Source organism: Nomascus leucogenys, chromosome 15 (assembly GCF_006542625.1).
Source record: "Nomascus leucogenys isolate Asia chromosome 15, Asia_NLE_v1, whole genome shotgun sequence".
Lineage (NCBI taxonomy): Eukaryota > Metazoa > Chordata > Mammalia > Primates > Hylobatidae > Nomascus > Nomascus leucogenys.
The window spans coordinates 35811500-35835400 of NC_044395.1; the positions used below are offsets into that span (position 1 = coordinate 35811500).

The 23901-nt window shown below is 34.2% G+C and overlaps 1 protein-coding gene across 2 annotated transcripts in view; it reads right to left on the bottom strand.

The window, feature by feature from the left end:
* The window catches only part of CNTN5 (contactin 5), a 1343728-nt gene extending 1334799 nt beyond the window's left edge, over window positions 1-8929 (bottom strand). Inside the window, exon 1 of one of the 2 annotated variants that reach the window (XM_003253028.3) lies at window positions 8635-8929. The gene's annotated coding sequence lies outside the window, so the exon portion shown is untranslated. The remainder of the gene's footprint in view (window positions 1-8634) is intronic. The other variant, XM_003253029.3, reaches the window with a different exon arrangement.
* Window positions 8930-23901: the final 14972 nt, after the last annotated feature.

Genomic DNA, 23901 nt, shown 5'->3' on the forward strand with positions numbered 1-23901 from the left:
AATTCTTTTGATTGAGAAATTAATAAACTAGGGAGAGAAGCAAGGTGACCTGTACAAGTCACAGTAAAGGGAAAAACTCAGAAGAAACTTCAATATCATCTAATCTTGAGATAAATATTATTCTCTTGCTTTGGAACAAAATCCCAATTTTTTCAGTTTATCTTAGAATCCTCCAAACTTCCTCATTTGATCTATTTTTAACTTCTCTCTTTGCATTAAAAGCATTCTTTCTGTACATTAATTAGCTTTCCTACTGTTTTCCTACACATTTGTTTTGTTTCTGCCTCTCTTCCCACCAACTGAAAAGAGTTTGTCTAGGAAGTCAGTTTAATCCATCACCACAATGACCATTTCTGTTGTTCCAATGTTTCTACAGTCTTTTACAGGTATTTTTTCCCTAAGTTTCTTATTAAGCTGTGTCCTGACTGAACGATTTTCCATCTTTTCATGGTCAGTGGTCAGACTTCTCACTTCCTTTGAATCCCCAAAAGCATATGGTATCAAACATACTAGATTTATTAGAAGTATATATTCAAGAAAATTATTTGAATAAAAGATGAGATACACAGAATAATCTTTAAATGCTGATGTTCTAAAGATCTCAATATCCCCTGCCACAATTAGAACAGGATTGTGTCTCATTAAAAAAAATAGAATATTTGAGTAGACAGATAAGCTTAGAATGAAAAGTGAAGTAAAATAAACATTTCTTCCTATACTTAAACCTTTAATGATTTTAACACTATCATTTTTTACCATTGAAAAGTAGATATTTTTTCTTGTATATTATATTATGACAGGTATTTTGTACGTAAAGAAAGACTGTTGCTTGTCCAAAATTATGCAGCTAATAAGTTTTAAAGTCAAAACTGAACCTAAAATTCAAACACCACATCCTTTAATCCATATGGCTCCCTATGTTAGATATATTATTATAATTATTAAAATAATGTTTACTATGACTTCTGCCACTATTACTACTATTACTATTTGGAAACGGCCATATAAGCAAAGCTTCATTGGCTTCATAGTTAATCCACTCCTGCAAAATAAGTTTTATCAGCAGCATTAATATGTCATACTAAAGAAATGAAAGAAATCAGTCTTATTTATAACATATAGAAATGGCATTTTTTTCCACAGCATCTCAGCCACATTAATTTTTACCTTGAATTTGGCTATGTCACGAGAGATTAGGCGGCTCTGAGATATTAAAGTTAGCAACATAATGAGATGTCAAAAAAAACAACATTCATTTAAAGTGGTTAGGTGAATCTTGGAACCAAAGTCACTTTAAAATAACTTAGGCACTGGAAAGTAAATGCAGCAATTAGAGAACTAATGTTAGCATGAAATTGTCCAAGCTGGAAAGACTCATTAGGAGAAAAGTAACAGAAGTCTCCAGAAGGAGAAATATTGAAAATCTGTATCTTAGTCACATATACCTCTATGACTGCACATTTCACATTGAATTATATTCACCCTGTGGGTGTATTTCCTCCACCAGGTTGTGAACTATTTATTCTCTTTTATATTCTTACTTTGTACTGCCACTGTCCACAGTAGACCACTTACGTGAGTAAATTAATGTTGAAATTGCTTTAAGGGTGAAAGAAATTACTTTTCATTAATTTTACTCACTGTGGCACTTACTAACAAGACCACATTAAAGAATGATAAACAAACAAACACAGTCACACATTTTTAAAACAGTTAATATGTATAATTTTCATAAAATCAATTCTGGATCATTTAACTTCAATCTCAGGTAACTACTCCTTCTTACTAAGATTACTGTTATTTGAAAATGTTAAAGATTTGAATGTAAGTTTTAGGAAAATAAATACCTAAGGAAAGTAAAAATTCAAAGAACTAAAATGACTATTCATTGGGCTTCAAGGATATGTTTTATATTTTATTTATTTTATTTGCAAATTGGGGTTATATACTTAGGATATAAAAGACTTCAGATAAAATATTAACCTTTTTAGTCACAGTCTTTAGCTCATCTCTACTACACTTATTGCGCCATCTTTAAATATTCAGTGTTTAAAGAAAAACAGTCTTAAAACTTGAATTCTTTCCCCCAAACACATAAATTGCTTGTCATAATTTGACAATTAAAGCATCAGGAGAAGGCATCTGTAAAAGCTATGTAATACCAGAAATTCAGCAATATTTAAACTGCCTTCCACTCAATTGCGCTATGGTAATTTTATGTTTTATCATATTCAGTTCTACTACGGAATTTTTAGTGTATATATTCATTCTAAAATAATTTATATGACATTATTAAAATTAAGCATAGGTAAACTTTGGTTCAGATACAATGACGATTAAATACTATTGCAGTTTCAAATTTGTTCTCTGTTAACCTCCTTTAATATTGTAACAGAAAAACTAGAATTTATATACAAGTTGAGATTTGAATTTTAAAACACAGAAGAGTAGTGCATATTTCAAGACACGTATTCTCTGCTTTATTATCAAATGCTCTAAAATCGCTACTACCTTTAAAAAGCCCATGAATTAAATTTTACCCAAAATTTGTCAAACACAGAAATATACTCTCATCTGCATTTCTTGTTGAGTTTCTATTTGATTTAGGGCTTCCATTAAACATGTATTACTAGGAAAAAAAGAAAACCTGCCAGTCTGGGAAAAATCAAAAAGTATTATAGGGCAAATGGATGTTCCCTTATATATATGCCATGGAATAAAATAACTTAAATCCTTTTTTCTACTGAATACTCTAAAAGGTTCCCAAGTTCCCTAATTAAAACTGTCAAAAAAAAAACCTTCTGTCATTTGATGTAGCTGTTGAGTGCATACCAAGTTCATTGTGAAAAAGTTCACATCTAGCAGGTTAGCTCTACAGTTGTTGGTTAAGAGAATGTGGGTATAGCAGTTTCCACTGAGTTAATACAATTGGATCTTAAATTTCTAATGTTAAAAAACAATGTTTTACAGATAATCAGGGGCAACAAGGAAATTACATATACTTGTATTCTAATATAAGGATTTGATTTGAATAGATACAAAAATAATCAAGATGTCCACAGTATAAAATGAAGTATAAGCTATAAAAAGCTCTGTTGAAATTTAAGAGATATGGGTTCTAATTCCATCTTTTGCATTACTTGCAATGTCGAACACGTCACTTCACCTTTTTATATCCTTGTTTATTAGTGAAGAAACTTTGTTTATTATGAATAGGTAAAAATATGAGCTCTCACGGCCCCTTCCAATATTAAATGGTATTTATTCTGTCACTTTTTCCTAAGGGTCCCGCAATTAATCATCAATATATCATGAGATTTGTGCTGAATTTGAATGATACGGTTATTTTAGCATGAACTCTCATTCACCAGCTCACACATTAGAATAACAGCACCACAAAAGGAAGAAGAGAGTATTAAGTAGAATTATGAAGCTTAGAATTTCAATTCTCTTATCAATGCCATAACTTTTGAAATTCTTATCATTGAAAATACAAAATTAGAAAAGAAATAGTGGTCACTAACAAGTTGTTTTAATAATTTTTGCTATATTGGAGATAATATTAAGCCAGTCTATATCTTTTAGAAAAGAATATGAAGAAGATGATTTTAAAATAACAAAATAAGGCAAAATACAATACCTACCAGATTAAACATGAGACTTTTCACAATGTTTTCAGATATATTTGGGGTCACTCAATCTGTTCCAGTGCCCAGGAATTCCTACCATATTTAATGATCATAAAACTGCCAATTGAATAAAAAGGTATTTTTAGAAAACAATAATTCTTTTAAAAATTCCTGTTGTCACTCACCTGTAACTTCCAATAATATTACTTTTAATCATCAGGGATTTTGTCTAGTTTAGTACATTTAAAGGCTGAAGAACAATAGGATCTCAACAAATTTTGCATAATTGAAAGTAAGTTCTTGCATGTAACTGAAATGGGAGAACTTAGGTGAATTAAAATAGTTGTTCTAAATTCTTGAGTATTGCCTTTATATTTCATTTAATTTCAAAAAAAATCCTTAATACTTCTAAATATAAAGTTAATTATTTAAGAAAATAAAGATAAAACTTTATATACTTAAAAGTAAATTTCTCACAAAATCAACATCCCATTTCTCTACTATTTATATGATAAATACAAACTCCTGCAACTAATGAAATATTTGTAAAAATACATTAATAGACCTGGTTGCAGCTCCAGATATTTTATTACTATCATTATAGTATCTCTCGATGAGAACATCTCAGTATTTTTAGCCTCATGATGAATGCTTCTGCCAATATTATAACTTACAAAAGCAAGAGAATTTCAGTCAATTTTTTATCACCTATATAATCAGCAACATTTCTCTTCCTAAACATATGCTACATTTACCACTGGATAGTAATGAAAGATGAGATGTTCTCCTTTCTGAGTTGTTAGCAGCTGTAAGAATGATATGAAGAACATCCCTACTCCCTTCATAAAATGTTTAAATATATAATTATACTTTTCCAGTCAATGGTTATGAAAGAGAATTTTTGATCGTTCAGATAAATGAAATATTCCTTGCCTAAAATGCAATTGCTTATGTGGATACTGTTCAGTTTAGTCACTTTACCTTTAATTGGCTCCATATTTTCTAGTAAAGATAGTAACTATAACAATATTTTTCATAGAAAACTCATAAAATGTATTGGCTTCTTGCTTTTTATCTAGATCTCCACTCTATGCAAATTGAGTGTGAGAAATATTTGGAAACATGACTGGCATAAGAGGAAATAGGTGAGTCCTGTTGGATCTGTTATGAGAAGGTCATTTGTGAAAATAAATAAATAAATAAAAAGTGGTAGCCACTGGACAACAAGTTATTTATATCATTATGAGTTTTTAAGAACCACTTAGAAAAAAACAAACAACAATCAACTTTACACCTGTGTTTTAAAATGTATCTAATGAAACATTTTTTGAAACGTTTAAAAATGGCAGTGATCACAAGAAATTCTAGCTTAAGAAATACATGGGAAATGAATATGACTGTAATTTCTTAAGATTCTCATGAATGATAGATCTCACACTATTTTATATTAGATTAAAAATGACAGATTCTTTTTTTATTTCCATAAAACAGACAATCTTGATTTATTTTTCAGAATTACTTTGTGTCCTCTCTGGAAAGTTCCCAGCTCCCTGCACTGGAGAAAAGAGAAACTACCATACTTTGAATGGCTTTGTAACACTTATGAGCTTATGTTTGAGGAGGGTATAATATCAAAAATAAAATATACAGTACTCTGGGATATAAAACTAAAGACCTGTGTTTCAATTTATGGGAATTAATAAACATAAAATTATCTACAATTAGCTGATGCAAATATTTATATTAGGTAAAACATAACTGAAGTTATACAGTGTTGTATCAAGTTCTTGGGATTCAATTCAATACTTCAAAATAATTTTGATGAAAGAAATCCATTGTAAAACCAGTTTTCTAAAAAAGCAAATATATGTTTCTCTTTAAAAATTGCTTTTATAGCAACTGTATTAAAACACTATATTTTGTGCCATTCAATTTAAATAAAATAATTAACTAAAAAACTGTTTAAGTGTCTGGAAAAAATATAAACTAATAATATTCAGTTTATTAGAACCCTTCTAACAATACACATTTGAATCTCCAAAAATCATAAAACAGGATTTCTTACTTGAGTGGGTAGGGAGATGGAACATAGTTCATAATACTTTTTAATCTTAAATCTTAAGCATTAGGAGTTTTACATACTTCATTACTTTTTAAAATGTACCAGCCTCTAACGTGGAGTTATTGATCACAAATGCTCAGAAAATAGACCTCTGCAGTGATTCTACTGCTTTGAGCTTCTGACCAGTCTCTTTCCTGCCATAAAGTGTTAAGTTCATGTAACATGTTAGCACAGCTTTACAACACTCTTCTTAATATCTTGTGAGAAACCCATTACTCTCTTACTTTATGCTTGGATTGTCAGAAAGAATAAAGAGAGAATAAAATCAACTCCTGGAGTCAGAATTTCAAGAAAACAAACTACATGAATGTATGAGTTTATTATTTAAAGTAAGAGAAATAAATTTCCAACAACTTAGTAAAAATTTAACAACCCATATTTAAAAAACAAGTTCAAAGACAATAGGTAATCAAGACACGTGAGAAAGAATGGATTCAGCAAATTACAATATTGTAAATATCTGAGCCTCATAAAATTCTGGATTAGTTTTTGACTGATGAAGGAGACACTGAACTCTGCTATAACTTTGTTTTAGCCAATCAAACTCTCTGCGGTCAAATCATCTTCACAGTATTACAGCCATCTAGAGAAGTTTTCATCATTTTTATTTTAATCTTCACAAATTATGCCTTTATTTTGTCTAGAAGTAAGACAAACTCCAAAATGCTTTGGCCAGCCTATGTGGGCCCTTTGCCCTTTACTGACACCCTCTGGTCCATATTGCTAAGTCAGCTGTAACAGACAATCACACTCGTACCTCCACCCTGAAAGTGGTCAAGATTTTCTAAACTGTGAAGTAAAAGAGACATTTAAAGAAATACATATTAGCCAAACCTGGTACATTTCTAACAGATAGTGCTACTTAATTGGACACATAAGACTGAAGTAAATTTTCACAAGCTACTAATTTTAATGATTCATCTTACATAAACATATTCTATGTATAGATTCATGATCTGATTTCAGTTTGGCTCCCTGACTAAGAATTGTTTCAGACCATCTAATACTTGAAGTACTAACTGCTCACCTTGAGAAACATTCAGGTATTTCAGCTATTCATTTCAAAATTCCACAACTGTAGCTTTTTTGATGTATTTCCAAAAGCACCTTGGTGTACATGTGCCTCACAACTTATAGACAAAGTCTGGCATTTAGTTAATGTACAGGATTATATTTTTATCTAACTTTTAAGAATCTAACTTTCTGTTTAGTTGTCTATGGAATCAGAAAGAAATTAAAATTAGCAGTGTTTCTCCTCCTTTCTCACTTTTCAGAAGTTTTAAATAATTTAAAGCATATACCAATTCCTAAGCAAAAACACTGGCACTTGTAATAATCATTTCACTGACTTTGTATTTTCAGATAGGCTTTAATATTATTCCCTCACACTCCGGCTATTTTTCAAATTCTATTCTTTATATTGCATTTCCCTTTATGTAACTTTAACTCTGATTTTTTTTTCTTTTTCTCCCTTCAATAGACTTAGATGATCTTTGTATGTAATATCTTTAATTTGTTATCATTAGTTTTATATGACATATTCTTAGTCATACCTCTTTTCGATTAGAGTCAGAGTAAACTTATGCCTGTTAAGTTTAAGACTCAGTATACCAGTCCCCACATAACTTAGAATAATTTGAGCATGAATAGGAGAATATGCAAGCAACCATGAGAATTGCCCAAAATTGACTACAGGCATTTTTGAAAACAGCTAATGACCTAATCATTATTTTTTAAAATACTGGGAGTCACAATATTAATCATAATGAACTCCTTTAAGCTCCCTGTAATGGTCATAAGTACTTCTGTGGTTCTGTTGCAATTCAACAGTAATCGATGATACCTGCATTAATTTTTAAATTTGACTATTTGTCTATATTTTTAAATGCTAGTATTCCAATGAACATCTACTTCTTTCGTCCTTATTTCCACAGTCGAAATTTAGAAACAAAGTAGAAGTATTGACCCTCTAAATGATTTTCTCTTTTAAATTAAGAAATAAATGAATTAAATGTAGGTAAGGCATTAAACATACAACAGTTTAAAAGATTTTGCTTCTCACCTGCATTTAAATTACCACATGAAATTGTATTTTTCTTGGGAGAACGGTTCTAAGATTTATAAGTAAAATAATTCTAAAATATTTAGTGGATTCTGGTTCTTTCGCAAATGTAGTTGAAACAACTTACTGTTCAGGTCATCAGAGTAATTCTCAGCTTATAGTACATCAGGTTTATGTATGTGCAAATTGATATTCTCTTCCGTATATCTCCATACAAAACATGGTAAGGATGTCTGAACATAATGTTTTAATCTATCACAATCCTATACAACCTTTAGAAAAAAGCTCAGCATAATCCAAGATACAGTTTTTCTCAGTCTCACTTTGTAGAACTCCACTTATAGAGCATCCCTACTGAATTTTAACAAGTTATTGCAATGCCAGATGCCCAATTATGTAGTCTCAGAAACTCATTGCTCAAACATAAGGCATACGTTCAGTACCTGAGAAGAGCATCCTATTTTCCGAACACTTAGTTTCTTTTGTAGAAACACCCTCACTTTATCCTGGCATTTATTGCCTTACAATTTGCGTGTAGGAATTGTTTACACTTATTTTGGGTGGCATTAGGAGATATACAAATAGGTTATATTTACTCTTGTTTCAACTTTTTGCCATAAAATCCCAGCAGAAAATAAAATCGTGTTTTCTTTCTTTTATTTAAAAAAGCTTCATCTTACAGTTTTTACATTCTGGCAACATGGCAAGAATGTAAAAGGATGGCTTTGCAGAAGCGAGTGTGTCAAAAATCCTAAGTGGCTGGGAGATGAAGTGCACAATCACAGAACGCAGTCACTGGCAAAGGAATGTCAGCCACTTACCAATAAGATGCCAGACTCCACTGCCCTTCCTCTGTGACTCTCAATTCCTGTCTCCCATCCTCCTGCCCATCAGCACAGTTCAGAGAGAGCGGTTCCTCGGGTCCTTTGCAGCCTGTGGCAGAGGCGAATTGCAGAGTTCTTAATCATTCAGAGGGAATGCTCCAGCTTGCCCTGCCTCTCGCAGCAGAGGGGACCCAGGTAACGCATCCTCTCCGCCCCGAGCTTTAATGGCACTTTGGCTGCCGCCTTCTCGCAGTTCCGCTCCCCCACGCCGTAGTTGGTTATATTGGGAAGTAGGTGCGGCGCCTCCTCCAGCTGGTGTGTTTGGGGCTCGCGTGTTTTCCTCCAATGCGTCCGCGCGCCCCGCGCCCCGCGCCTCTGACTGGCTGTGTCCTCCCGGGGCGGCCCCTCGCCCCTCCCCGCCCGCCCGCGCTGTCACCGGCGCCCGCGTCCAGCGCCTCACTGCCTCTTGCTGCAAAGGTTCATTGAGCATGTCCCCGGGCTTAACGAACTGTGTGCCTCCAGGAGGGTTCTCTGTGTTTCTCCACTCGTCTCACTAGTCAACCGGCATTTTCCTTCCCTGCTAAGTACAGAGGACGTGCCCCCCTTCCCCCAGCGTTTCTGCTCGGCAACCCCTCCGTATTTAACATTCATAGATTACAAAGCAAACGTGCTGGCTGGAGACGGCACGGGAGATCCAGGCGAGAGTCCCTTCCTCCGCTCCTGTCTTCTCTCTGATTCCTGGAGTCCCCGGCTCACACCTCTGACAGCAGCAGCACAGACTATCGCGTTCACTTAGGTCGGTTTGAGAGTGGACTTTTTCACTTTGCAGAATTTTCTGAGGTCCTGAATAGGAAGCACTTCTCTTTTGTTTCTGCACTTACGAGTTTCATCTAAGGACTATCAGGCTCTGCCTGTTTATATTTCTCTTTGATTGAGGGGTGTTGAGTCAGTTCTGAAAAAAAAGCGAAGGAATGGTCTCAGACGGCAACCTTTTTTTCTGAATTTTTATATTACGATGGCTGTAATTGGAAAAATAACACAGGTAGTAAATCCACAGTGTGGCAGCTTTAGTGCCATTGTTCTGCCAGTCCTCCTCTCTACTTTTTTTTTTTTTTTTTTTTTTTTCCTCTCAGTCTTTGAGTCGTTTTCCAATTCCCACGACTGGGCTGATGGTAATTGGGTATTTGTTAAATAAATTATATAACATTTCCTTTGCAATGTATTTCCATAGAGAATGTGGTTTGCACCTGTATTTAATGGAAAGGAAATCCCACGTATTTCTATTTCTATTTCTGTGTCTGTATAAGAAACTTCATGGGAGTCTAGGGTCGCACCCCGTGTCTGCTGGTGTCCGTTTTTCATGTGTGTTTGAGAGCAGCCTGACCCTGGACTGACGCTGATTCCTCTGCTCACTGAATCCCCCGATGGGGTCTGACTGGCTCTAATTGGCAAGGAGAGTACAGTGCCATGCAGCCTGTAGCTGGAAGCCGTCTACCACTAGCTCTGTGTTCTTTCTCTTGCAGTTTTTCTGGTAATTAAAATTAGTCTTTTCCTGTTTCTTGGCTGCTTCTCATTCATCCAATGATGTACAAACACCCAGTCTCTGCTTTTAATCGCTACCCTCAGGATCTAGGCTGATTGCTTGTTCTGTAGCAAAGGCAAATTTGTGTGCATTTAATGCTTCTCCACTCTTCCATACTTTTCATTTTCGTGTTCCTGCTTTCCAGTAATTAGGTTATCTTCTTTATGTGTTAACTGAGAGATCGTTGTGGAGATTCCCCTTCTGTGGCTTTTTCTCTGCCCCACTGGCTCTTCCCCTCTGTCAGGCTGTCGGTTCACAGAGAGAACTACCAGGACTTTTATAACCACATTAAATACATCACAAAATAAATTCAAAGTGTAGGAGCTCTAACGCATTCTTTTTATTGTGCGATGAGGTTTTTGCCTTTAAAAGTGTATAATTGAGCACATGCAGCCTGAAAGAGGGGTCAGGAGTGCAGAAAGCTTTCTGAAAGTTCTCTTTCCTTCTTAGAACACCATTCTATATTACCCACGATCCGATAATTTGGGCATTTTGAGTCATTATATCACAGGATTTCTTTCAGCTAGCTTTGCTCTAGAAAGGATGTAAGTTGGCTTATAAAAATCTATTCAGTTTAAAAAAATGAATAAAAAATGTAGGTCAGTGAGATCAAGACAAACGGTAAAGTGATAGGAGGAGAGATAAGATGAAGCCAGAAATGAGGTTTATAGAGAAAACTGCATTGATGTTTTTGTTACAAATGGTGCTAGGTCTGCCATTAAGGTGGTTAGCAGCCAATGTAAAGACGGAAATGCTATCGGTCACATGATTCATGGTGCCCTCCTACCATTAACATGAACAAGAAAATTTACCTCTTACACGATGTAAATGGACTAAATATTTCTCCTTTCTTAAGCAAGAACTAAATAAAAGCTTTTAATGTTTTTGCTTTTTATAAAGACAGCAATATTGTCACAAGAATATGGTGTGAATATATTTTTGAAGCAAGTAGATAATGTAATAGCACTTTTCCTTGCAAAGTTATCTGATAATTTAGAGGGAGAGAAAGGAAATGTTGAATCTGTTTAATTAAAAAGAGTAAGGTCTATTTCTGTCAGTTCAAATTTAAAATGTTGACTTCAGTCATTATTTGGGGGTGACTAGGTTACCTGGCTACACTTCGTTCAGGACCCAGAAAGAGTGACTATATTTATTCTCATGTCTTTTATGACTTTTAATGTTCTAATTTGTAATAATATGCAATTATATATTCCCTATTAATATCTATATATGTAATAGACAAACTGTTAGTCTATCTGACTCATCTTTCTCTAGAATTTTGCTGTTATGGAGTTAACTTATGTGCTGTATATTTTTACAATTTTGTGCTTGGAGAGTAAGGGCTCTATAGATAAGATACCCTTCTGTATCCTTTTATATCCACAGTGTTCAGGTTTAAGCAGGTCAATGTCTGGAATTAGAGAAACAACAGTGCTTAAAATAAGAAACAAACAAACAAAACTCCTTGTTAGAGTTCCACTAAAGAGAAACAAACTACCTTGTGTTTTCCAAGTAAACATCAAATCTTTTCACATATCATGACCAAGATTTTCTACTATTGACATGTGAAAATGGGATTTTAAGTTATAGTTGTTTTGATGTAAGATTTGTCTTTAAAAGATACAAAAGTATGTATGCCCCGTTATTAAAATCCAGTGCTGTTTACTTAATAAAATGGCATTATTAAAAGATCACTGGTTTTCTCTACTTGATGTTAATGACATTTTTGAATTAACCAGCTCATCCTGTACCCTGATAAAATATCATTTGTACATTAAGTTAATTAAAACATTGTTTGTAAGTGGGTTAAGTGGTTCAGTAGGTCACTTTCTCTATGCTATGGTTATGACACCTCAACCTAGCTGTCATGTTGCTGATCTGATCTTGTTGTCTAGCCATCTTTGTGTAAATGTCTTAATCTCTTTATCTCATCATCCCCAATGGGCAACCAAGCAGATGCAGCACATCTGTAGCAGTTGAGTTGCCTCTGAGCTTTTGTCTTATTTGTGTTACAGATTTTTATTTCAATCATGCCCTCCTTTCTCTTTCCCTTCATTTGACTCAGATAAGGTTCCAGGTTCTAGTTAACAGATCATAACTATTATTATGTTCCATCAAATCATAGCATAAATGTAGGGAAGCAGAGCAATGGTGAATTCATGTCTAGATCAATCATCTTTCTTGGATCATCTGCCTTGCCTACTGGAACTTCTTTTAGCATTTGCATTTTCTGTTTTGATGTTTTAATCCTCTACGTTAATGTGTTACCAATAATGGTGAATGTGTAAGTACTAAGATAAAAATTAAAGGAATCAAAATCTTGCGTTTTCAATATATGCCAGTATTCCCTATAAGTGCAAAGTAACACGTGAAGAAGCAAAAGTAAACTTTTACTTGAACTGGACAAAATATGATTTTAATTATATTTTGAGTTTCTTAGAAGATGTGTCTTAGTACTCATATCCCAGCTGTTTTGTGAAAGCAGAAGTAAACATATCTTAATCAGACTTGGAAAATATACCAACCTGATTAATTTAACAGCTGCTTCAGTAAACAACACTAAAGAACATAGTCTACTTTGTGGATGTCTTGATAACATCGGCAACCAAAACCCTTAAGAAGTATGAGAGAGGAGCTCTAATTCGACTGTGGTGGTCAAGCTCTTGGTGGTCACAGTACCAACTCTTACTTACAGAAGCTGCAAATATCTAATCTTCTGTAGGTGGAATTTATGCTCACCCTTTGTGACATTTTGGTCCAACCATTTATGCAAACCATAAACATTTGCAATTAATTAAGATTTGAGAAAATAGAAGTAAAAGTTGAAATCTTACTAATTTAAAAGTAAAGTTTACTTAGTTTTCATCCAGTAGATTCCTTTAGATACGTATTTCTATTTTTTTTTCTTGGATATATTTTAAGTCTCAGGATCTCTATCAGTTTTAATTCACTTAATTTCTCTTTTATGTAGCATTCTCTCACCAAGACCTTTGGATATAAAGTTGTTTCCATTAAGAAACAAAACCTAAGATTCATTTGCTCATGACCAGGTATTTCTCTGTATTGTCACTGTTTACATACCATTCTTCTCAGTATGGGATAAAAATATCTAATGGTTTCTTAGAATTAGTCTAATTTGTTCTTTATGGTTTTAAAGAATGGCCATATGTGTGTTGCATCTTGATCATTTCCCATCTCTTCTCTGTCTCCCAAGTCTGTCAGGTACATTAACTTGACCTGTCTTTGATATTTGACCCTCCATCAAAATAATCATCCTTCAAAAATATTGCTATCAAATACGATTATCACCTTATATATTAGCCATTCCTGGTCTCATCTACAATATTTCCAAAATGTGCTTAGAATCCAGCTGAAAACATTTTGTGTAGATCTTTATGTGTAGAACTAGACTGTATGCCTCCTGTGGACCAGGAACTAAATTCTTCCACCCCTCAATCTGATATACTTTGTGTTTAAATTTTTATTGGCTGAGTAGCGTATATATAGGATGTCTCATTTGTTTGTCTGAGACTAACTCCAAGAGACTGCATTATAATGAAGAAGCAGAACATTTTCACCACCTACTTTTTTTGTTCACCAATAAGCCTGTAGTTAGCCATATCTACCACTAGATGGCATTCATGCTCTAATTAGCAATGCCATTTAAGTTCTGACCTAAGGATGTTCTGATTTTTTAGGGAACTGCGAGGAACCCCAAATTAGCAGTTGAAGCTGTAAGAAAAGTTGTATAGCTTATATGACATGAAGTATCTAATAAATACACTGGCAAACTGCAAAATGTCAGAATGTTTCAAAGGTGCCCTTACACCCAGTGACAAAACAAGAGCTATTAACATTTGTTGAGGGCTAAGTATACACTAGGCATGTAAGCATGCTTTAGATAAACTGTTTAATTCTGTATTAATGATCTAATGAAACACAAACCTAAGTAGAGTCCCTCCACCATAGTGTTCTTAACTTGTTCACTAAACAAATCCCCATTTTAATTTGAATAAAACAATTAGAACGCCACAAAACAAGTTGTTTGTATCAGATCAGATTAACATACCTCACATATAAAGAATCCAATTAATGGGGAATAGTTTTAGGACAAGTGCAATGCAAGGTAAAATATCAGATTAAATTTCATTGACAGTTTGTGGCATTTGCATATACTCACCAGGATATATGGTTCATTCAATTGACATTTATTAGGAATCTACTACTTTAAGAACTGCACAGAGATGAATAAATTTACATATGAGATTTTGGCAAAAATTTTTGTATACAAATGTATAATCTCACATTCTAGTGTTTTACCTGAATATCTTATTCAACTTGCTAATTGGCATATAACAACCTGCAGTTTTGGAGGAAAATACATTGTTTTCACACATGCTGGTTTTTTTTTCAGAAGAGACTACATTTTGTTATATCTGAGTTATTTGCCATAATCCTTATTTATATCTAGTTTCCTGTGTTTATGAGTTAGAAGATCTTTTCCTTGTTACCATATCAGTTTCAGCCTGGCACCTGGAAATGGAAGTGTGTTCTTTATACCTGAACTACCATCGACCATCACTTATGGTAGAGATAAGAGGATCAGGGCTCATCTGAGAATTGTTTTGATGACGCAGGAGGCTCCCTCTCCAACAGCTACATTGGCTTTGCTTGCTGACAATGGTAAAAACTTGCTTTGCGTCTGTGAACTCTCAAGATATAATTTATAAGCTATGCCAGTACAGACACAAAACCAACATTTTATGCTTAAATAGCACCTTTCTCGTAAGGATCCCAAGCCCACTTAATGTGGCAACAAATATTAATCAATGTATTATAGCTACGTGACACTTCTTTTATACATGTCTTGTTATTTCCTGTTACACAAATTTTATATGAAAGAAAAAATCATAGACTGTGAACCTACTTTCATTATAATTAGTGACGAGCTGCTCCTGGTGTTATGAAAATAAATTACTTCAGGTGCCAAAGTACAATATAATGCAACTTTATTATCAAACGTTAATTGGTTATTAATTATCAGCTCACAAAGGGCTGACAGTCTTCTTGTAGTAAAGAGAAAGGAGGCTAGGTTGGACAGTCCCAAAGAAAGGCAAAAGGCTGAGCAAGGTGGCATAATGTCGGCTCAGGTGTTTCTGTTAAACGACGCTTGCTAATGAGGTAGCAAGATACTGATAAGAATCCAGAGCAGAAGAAATCATATCAGAACCCACTGGAAGCCAATATGAGACAAGAAAAACATGGCAATGCTTACTGAAAAATGACAGCAGTGGGTGTTCTGTATTCACGGCAAGCCTTAGCATAATGCCAACAACAGTGACAAGGCCGGAAGGATACAAAGTATCATCATTTTCCAGTGGAAATCTGCACAATTAATGTGTAACAAAGTATTTGTATTAATGAAAACTGCATGTTTGACCAAGAGACATTTAAAAACAGTAATAGAATAGTCGCTAAAACCAGAGCTTTTGGATGTAACAAGAATAATGGAAAAAATCAGTTTTCTAGCCAGATAGTATTTTTTTTTTTTTAATTGGGTGATAGTTATACTAAAAGCACAGATTTCAGCACAGGGCAAAACCGCACTGCACCTTCTAAGTCTATACAAATAAATTTTTAGAAAATAAAAAATAAAATAAGAGCAAAACTACCTGACTTCCAGACTCATGGACCACTCCCTGGGAAGACTGAGACTTTATAGGCCATTTCCACTCCAAGCCCTCATCCCTTATTCCAGGTTTACTCTGCCTGTTAGCTATCCCTTGTGCATGTTCTTCTTGGCAAAGCAGGGCACAACTGTGCCAACCCTCTAAAGTGCGCAAGCTGCAGCTGTCCCGCTCATCTTCTCCTGAACATCCAAAATAGAATTGCAGACCTTTCCCCCAACCTTTTCCTTTTCCTTTTTTTAAAATTATTCTTTAAGTTTTAGGGTACGTGTGCACAACGTGCAGGTTAGTTACATATGTATACATGTGCCATGTTGGTGTGCTGCACCCATTAACTCATCATTTAACATTAGGTATATCTCCTAATGCTGTCCCTCTCCCCTTCCCCCACCCCGCAACAGGCCCCAGTGTGTGATGTTCCCCTTCCCGTGTCCAAGTGTTCTCATTGTTCAATGCCCGCCTATGAGTGAGAACATGCGGTGTTTGTTTTTTTGTCCTTGTGATAGTTTGCTGAGAATGATGGTTTCCGGCTTCATCCACGTCCCTACAAAGGACATGAACTCATCCTTTTTTATGGCTGCATAGTATTCCATGGTGCATATGTGCCACATTTTCTTAATCCAGTCTATCATTGTTGGACATTTGGGTTGGTTCTAAGTCTTTGCTATTGTGAATAGTGCTGCAGTAAACATACGTGTGCATGTGTCTTTATAGCAGCATGATTTATAATCCTTTGGGTATATACCCAGTAATGGGATGGCTGGGTCAAATGGTATTTCTAGTTCAGTATGGCCTGAATGAGAGTTCCAACTTCTACTTAGAATACAGTTGATCCTTGACCAACATGGATTTGAACTGCATGGATCCATTTATACATAGGTTTTCCTCCACCTCTGCCACCCCTGAGACACCCCTCCTCCTCCCCTTCCTCCTCCCCTTCCTTCTCCCCTTCCTCCTCGCCTTCCTCCTCTGCAGCCTACTCAACAGGAAGACAGCCTTTTTTTTTTTTTTCCTCTCTGAACGGGAGTCTCACTTTGTTGCTGCCCAGGCTGGAGTGCAGTGATGGGATCTCGGCTCACTGCAATCTCCACCTCCCGGGTTCAAGTGATTCTCCTGCCTCTGCATCCCTAGTAACTGGGACTACAGGTGCCTGCAAACCAAGCCTGGCTCTTTGTATTTTAGTAGGGAAGGGGTTTCAACATATTGGCCAGGCTGGTCTCGAACTCCTGACCTCAATTGATCTGCCCATTCCAGCCTCCCAGTGTACTGGGATTACTGGCGTGAGCCACCGCGCCTGGCTGAGGATGAGTCTTTATGAGATGATCCTCTTCCACTTAATAAGTAACAACTATGTTTTATTTTCCTTTTGGTTTTCTTAACATTTTTTCTCTAGTTTATTTCATTGTAAGAATGCCATATATAATACGTATGACATACAAAATATATGTTAATCAACTGTTTATGTTCTTGGTAAGTCAATAGTAGGGTATTAATAGTTAAGTTGTGGGAGAGTCAAATGCTATATGCAGATTTTTGTGTGGGGGTTGGTGCCTCTAACTCTTGCATTATTTAAGGGTCAATGGTAGTTGATAATAACACAAAGCTTATCCTGATTTGTTCTCAATGGCGATAGTTACTACAATATGAAAATACGCTCTGTATAAAGCTATGGAAGATACATTTCTTTCTAAAGTCTAAATTGTTGGCTTTCATATTCTGATATGGAGCAAAACATGTTTGTGCTTCATACTTCACTAGCTCTTAACTGCAGATAATGCACACAAGTATTGAATAAATGAAAGCACAGAGACCATTATTAATATTAAAGAAAGGTTAATTGGCAGCCTGAAAGAATTAGGAGGTATTCTCTCTGACATTTTAGTCAGACCCAGGTTCTTAGTGGAGGTACAGCTTTTCTTACTGACAGCAAAACTGAATCTAGTAGAAATAGCTATGAACATTAAGCTTGTCTTTATCAAAGTACCTAAATTTGAGGTAGGATATTGTATTGTATATATTTAAGATGTATAACATGATGCTTTGAGAGATACAGATTTTTTACGTGTATATATGTGTATATGTATGTATGTATAATTCTTATAGTTAAGCAAATTAGCCAATCATTATGCTGTACAATTTATTATTTTTATTATTATTTATTAGGCATTCATCCTACATAACTGCAAGTCTGTACTTTCTGACCTGCTTCTTCCTATTTCCAGCACTCCCCGCCCTGCCCCAGTAATGACTACTTTTTAGATGCCACATATGAGATTATGCAGTATTTTTCTTTCTGTGTGTGGCTTATTTTAGTTAACATTATGTCCCCTTTTTCTCACTATAAATCAGTGTTAAGATTATTTCCTATAAAATAAAATTTCCAAATAAGTATCTACATTCTTATATAAAAGCGCAAACAAAATAAAAAAGTTTATTGTTACGTCTCTCAAAGCAATTTGAATTTTAACTAAAAGCCTTCTTAATATAAAATGTTCTTATTAATTAACAGTTTAAAAAGAGCAAAAAGAGGAGGGTGTTCCAATTGTTGCTTAAATTATACTTTACATGAGTAAATATTTATTCCTTTTATTTCCTATATGGGGATTTTTTTTCTCACGATAAGTATTATTGAATAACTACATATTTTAGGAAAGAGTTCTGAAATGAATTTTTATTGAGAAGATTCTAACCTGAGGTTCTCTATGCCACTGTTACTTCGATAGGCATATTTTAATTTTTTACATGATAGATTGATTTGGTAACTAATACAGATTGTTATTTTTAAATTCCACACCTTCTTTTAACAAACTTTTAAAATGACTGATTCCATGACAACTGTGTCACATACAAAGATACACCATCTTTACTTTCAAGGAGTTTATAGTCCAGACATGTAAATGCAATGTTCAATATCGTTTAACAGAGATACTCTCAGGCTAATGTAGGAAGACATGGTGAACGCCGTGCTTCTCAACATGCATAGAAGGGAGGAGCACTTCATGGAGATCGTTCATTTGAAGAAGAATTGGCTGGAGGTGATTAAAAATATCTGTGTCTGCATCTATCTATATCTGTACCTCTACATCTTTTTGATTATGCCAGTATATATACCTATATTGATGTCTATAACTCTATTTATGTCAATATCTATACACATCCCATATGACAGGAGCATAGTGTGTTGCCTCAGGTTCATGTGTTTAGTAAATTTAAAATTAGTCAGTGTGGGTAGATGCTGCGCCTCCTGGAAAGTGCAGAGTGGGAGATGACATTGGAATAAGTAGCGCAGCTGCATAAAAAAGGGATTTTTATGGCATCTTAAATAATTGGAATCGTTGCAAAGTTTAATCAAGAGGAGGTAAATACAAAAATAGGACTGAAGCAGAAAAAGCGATTGGGAGCTATTATATTATTTGAAGTCATGGATGATAAAAAGAATGAACTAAAAAATGTGGCTGGGCAAGGGATGGCTTTTAGAATAAGGAATAAGAAGGAGTTGGGAACTAATTGATTGTGGGGAAGGGTGACAAAAAGAGTCAGTCTGCAATACATCTTTTCTTCTGAGAAACTAGAACTACATGAACATGGTGAACAAAATGGATAAGAAATAGACTGTAACCTCACAGAGCTGAGCTTTCACTGGTGTATGTAAACCAGTAAATAAGATGTCCAACACAGTCCATTGTGCTGAGTGGAACAGAAAGGTAATTCCACTTTCTCGAACATAGTGGGTTTAGCTGAGACGGAGACACATGTTTAAAGGATAGAAAATGAGTCCCGTTTGGGAGATAGTGACATAGATTCCATTGTGCAATACTTAGGAAGCTGTACTATATAATGTTGAGTACCTGTAATTAAAGGTCAGAGATGCTGTTTTGAAAGAGTTCGATAGAGTTGGTAGCTGACATAAGGAAGAAATAAGATTTGCCTTTTCAGAATGACAGCAAGGCAAGAGGTTAGGACCAAAAATGGAAACTTGGAGGAAATCAACATGGCACATGGATACATATGAAACAAACCTGCACATTGTGCACATGTATCCTAAAACCCTAAAGTATAAAAAAAAAAAAAAAAGAGTAAGAGCCCATAATGGACACTGAGAAGGCAATATCACATAGGTAGGAGGAGAACCGCATAAAAGGTTGTCAAGGAAGCCAGGGCAGGAAAGAATTTCAAGAAAGAAGGCATGCATGAATGTGTCCAATTTAAATAAGTCAAAAAAGGCAAGAAAGGAAAACTGATTTTTCACTTAGCAGTGAGGAGTTTGGGAATATACACAGGTGTATTACAGCTATGAAATATGCCTCAAAAGCTATGAATAAAATAAAAAGGGCATCAACATTTGGATATATTTGTTTTAATAATAATATAGATAAAGAGTGCAAAAAATGTTCTACCTGATGCAACTTTTTTTTTCCTGAGTTAAACTTGAAATCAACAATACTATAGTTTTGAAGAGGTTTATTTCCCCAATGGAGATAAAATAAATCATAACCCATCATCCATCTTATCACCTTTTTCTGTTGTTGGAAGGGAATTCAGTTTCTAGCAACTAATCCATATATGAAGTATATATAGAAATTTCGTATACACATATATATGTATATTCATATATTTTAAGAATGATATGTTCTTAAAGCAAAAACCACATGACAACACAGAGCTGTTACCACCCAATGGACACGATGTTATTAACAACACTTGTCAATTCCCAATTGAGAGAATCTAGGCAGCTCGAATATTTAAGGAATACATCTAAGACACAGGGACACTTATTTTCATTTCATATTTGACCCAAACAGAATGATTTTTCTTGAATAAAATCCAGTTAAGATTAATCATATCTTATTATTACTTAATTTCATTATTAATAAGTGAATGTAGCTAAAATATATTGTCACATTCTTAATTGTAAAATGCTCTCCAGTATATGTTCGTTGTCACTAATGACTAGAGTTATAAATAATAAAATTTTAAAACTCAAATCACTTTTTCTAGATATGAACAGGATATTATATATAACATCTCTCTAACAAATAAAAATAAGAGTTCTTCACTCAGGAATGAACCTATACAATTTACTCAGAAATTATTTGCTAAACTCTGAAATAGCAAAATATGAACAAAAAAAAATGTATTTCAGACTGACCACCAAAACAAATTAAAATATATCCTAGGTGTTTTCAGAGAGAAAAAAAAGGCAAATTAATAATGAGACGTATTTCTTTACTCAAATAATGAACAATGCTTTTCTGAAAACATTTTATTTTCCATACAAAATAATGGACTAGCATGATTCTGAACTGTTATCATATCATCATAATGTGAAATTATTTTTGCAACTTCTTTTGAGCTCATTATAAGTTAATTTGCCATATGCATTTTTAAAACATATTTTCACTTTCTGGAAATTAATGTTTAAATCTTGTCTTCCAACATTTTTATTTAATGTATAAAAGGTGATCAGAATACATACATTTTGGTTTATGCTTGTAGACATGAATTTTAATTAACTCAGCAGCAGCTGATAATAAGATTATTAGCATGTACAAAGTGTGCAGTTAATAGAAGCAGAACTCGAGGCAGTTAGTGGAATTAGGTGTTTTTTCTACCAAGAAAGAGTATCCTAAATACTAATTGTTTATGCCAGTCCAATCACTGCAAATATCACTAATAGCATCATTAAATCAATGTAACACTACATTATAAGCACTAAATAGACTTACTCATTTGGTATCAGATTGGTGCAATAATGAGCTTATTAATATTTTCCATGACTTATGTATATACACTGGGACAACTTGGATGTTTTGCAATAAACATTTATTTTTATTTTTTTGAAAGATAGGCTTACTGTGACATTGGCACAGTGTCTCTATGTCACATACATTTAAATCATTCAGTGACTTTTTAAAGGTTTTTAATTATTTTATGTACTTACTTTATTAATAAAGCTCTTATAACTGTCATGAAATAAAAATGTGTGCCCTTATAATTGCTAAAGTGGAATGTAAAAAGTTTAGTATTAATTATTGCTTTTTAAACTTGAAAGTCCCAGTATTTTTCTTTTCATGCTTCATTTTGGTTGCCCATGCATGTGGTTTTGAGATAGTTGCAGACCTCCAATCCTTTGCTGTGATTTATTTATTCCTATAGAAGAGACATTTTTGTCTATAAGACATGCCAAGCGAGATAAAGAGAACTAACATGTCCCTTCAATTCTGTTTGCAACGTGTTCTTTGTCTTCTTTCTTTCATTTATTCTTCCTCCTTTATCTTTTCCATTCTTTTATTTTTAAGTCCTTAACAAAGATACATATGGAACCCCCAAAAAACCAGTGACCTCTGTATCCTGATAAATATATTTATTTAAAAGTATTTAGGACTGAAATTCTCAAATTTTACGGTCTCAGAGCCACTTTGCATTGTGAAAATATATTAAAGTCCCTAAAAAGTTCTATTGCTGATGAATACATTTATTAATATTTACTGTGTAAGAAATTAAAATGGAAATAAGTTAAATATATAGTTATATATTAATTTATTTAAAATAGCAATAAAATGAACCATTTAATGCTAGCATAAATAACAGTTTAATAAAAAAGACTATATTTTTAAAACAAAAATGGTGAAAAGAGTCACATCATTTTATAGTTGTCACAACTTTAAAAATATCAGCCTTAATAGAATGAAGATGGTTATTCATCTATGTTTCTGCATTTAATCTGTTGCAATATTACATGGGATACAGCTGCTGGAAAACTCCAGTGTACACTTATGGAAGAACTAAAAGCAAAAAGATAAATAACATTTTAGCATTGCTATGAAATAGTATGACTTCATGTACCCCCTGAAACGGCGTTTGAGACGCCAGAATCCTAGGACTCTGCGAAATCACTGGTTTTGAAAGTACAAGTCAGCTGGGCGCGGTGGCTCACGGCTGTAATCGCAGCACTTTGGAAGGTTGAGATGGGCGGATCATGAGGTTAGGAGATAGAGACCATCCTTACTAACACGGTGAAACCCCATCTCTACCAAAAATACAAAAAAAAATAGCCAGGCGTGGTGGCGGGCACCTGTAGTCCCAGCTACTCGGGAGGCTGAGGAAGGAGAATGGCGTGAACCCAGGAGGCAGAGTTTGCAGTGAGCCAAGATTGCGTCACTGCACTCCAGCATGGGCGACAGAGCCGGACTCTGTCTCAATTAAAAAAAAAAAAAAAAAAAAGAAAGAAAGTATAAGTCTTGTAAAGCAGAATGATTTTACTAATAGTGCCAATAGATTAATAACAATTATTACTATCTCCATATACATTAATGTGTCTAGATTTGTCTTCACTTATATCAATTTAAATAGCTACTATATATTCACTATATAGAAAGCGTTCAGCTATGTAGGTTGTAGGACTACAGAGCTCCAATGGTAATCTTCTTGAGCCAGTATTTTGTAAAATGTTCTTTTCTGTGTTTTGTGCTTGAGCATATGCTTAAGCAATGTAACACAAAACTTCATATAATCGGCAGAAAAATTATCAGTAAAATATTTTAAAATCTCTCTCTCACACACACACACACACTTCTTAGTTAAGAGAATATAACATAATGGCATATTTACTTAAAATTTTTTTTATTCTAAGGACAAAATGAATCAACTGAACACACATAAATCTGAGCTATCTTCAGCTAAGTCTGAGTGCAGTTATAATTAAATAATCACCAGACTTGCTTAGAAAATTGAAAGGCATTTTAAGTATTTAAGACTCTGTAAAGCATTAAAGAAGCAAATCTCCTAAGACACAGAAAAATTTTAATGTTTTTCTACCAGTTCTCTCTCCAAGCCCCTTTCCACAAGTCTTCTCTCAACATTTTATAAGCCTTCAGTTGCCATCAAAAGCTCTTATTTTCTAAGTATTATCAGTTTCAGATCACATATAATCCTGTTTGAGTTTGCTTACTTCCCTTTTTTTTTTTTTTTTGCTTTCCCATTATTCTCTTCTTT